This window comes from Chrysochloris asiatica, unplaced genomic scaffold (assembly GCF_000296735.1).
Source record: "Chrysochloris asiatica unplaced genomic scaffold, ChrAsi1.0 scaffold00001, whole genome shotgun sequence".
In the NCBI taxonomy this organism is placed as follows: domain Eukaryota; kingdom Metazoa; phylum Chordata; class Mammalia; order Afrosoricida; family Chrysochloridae; genus Chrysochloris; species Chrysochloris asiatica.
The window spans coordinates 18,335,136-18,336,539 of record NW_006408519.1 but is presented as its reverse complement, the minus strand read 5'-3'; positions in this window follow the sequence as shown (position 1 = coordinate 18,336,539).

Here is a 1,404-nt window from a genome sequence, read left to right as displayed (position 1 = left end):
AGGCTTTCTACTCCCGTAAAGATTTACACCCTCGGAAACCCTGTACAGGGTCACTATGGGTCGGAACCGACTCGATGGCACATAACAACAACAACAACAACATATAATAAAGTTATATTTGAGCTCTTTTGGCAGTACTTTCCATTCTCCTATGTGATTTGAAATCAGAATTCTCACAATCCTTTCTTTTTTTTTTTTTTCCTGAATTGGAGCAAATAATTGTGATTACATAATATATCATTTGTGTATCTGCAAATATTTGACAGCTGCTCCTTGGAAACCCTATACAGGGTCGTTATGAGTTGGAACCAGCTCAAAGGCACTTAATGACAACAACAACATGGATACAAAGATTTCGATGAAGGCTGTATGTCTGACATAATGAGTTTCAGCGTTTTCTTTAACCTCATTGCTATTTCTTTTTATATAACTCTATTCACTATACTAAATCTTTGATATAGGTTCATTTCTCATGTGTACTAGTGTCACTTTTTAGCTTTAAAAGAAACTTAAATTGTTCTGAGGCTGTTCCACCTATTCACCTGTGATGACTAGCCAACTAGAGGCCAAGTGTATATTGCCGTGGTGGTGGTGATGGTTATGTACCATTGAGTTGGTTCTGACTTTGTAGTGATCGTGTATAGAGTTTTCAAGGCTGGAGATCTTTACAGGAGCAGAAAGCCTCATCTTCTTCCCCCAGAACTGCTGGTAGTTTCCAACTGCTGACCTTGAGATTAGCAGCCAGATTCATAACCACTACCATATCAGAGCTCCTTGCATATTGCCATGGTGGTGATGGTGAGGGAGTATTGTTTAATTATAGGTGGAACTGTAGGATAAGCAACGGACTACTAACTACAAGGTGGGTAGTTCAAACCTACCAGCTGCTCCTCAAAAATCATATACAATGTTGCTATGTTGTTGTTGTTGTTAGGTGCCATCGAATCAGCACAGCAGAATGAAACAATGTCTGATCCTGGGCCAACCTCAGTACTGTTGCCACACTAAAGTCCATCGATGCTGCCACCCAGCCAATCCATATCTTTGGGGGTCTTCTTCTTTTTCTCTGACCCTCAATCTTACCAAGCATGATATTATTCTCTAGCAACTGTTCCCTCCTGACAACATGTCCAAAGTATGAGAGACGAAGTTTGGTCATCTTGGTCTCTAAGGAGCACTCTGGCTGCACTTCTTCCAAAACCCATCTATTGGTTCTTTTGGCAGCCCATGGCACTTTTAATATTCTCTTCCAACACCATAATTCAAAGACATCAATTCTTCTACGATCTTCCTTATTCACTCTCTAGCTTTCTCATGCACATGAGGTTATTGAAAATACTATGGCTTGGGTCAGGCACACCTTAGTCCTCAAGCTGACATCTTTGCTCTTCAACACTTTAAAAA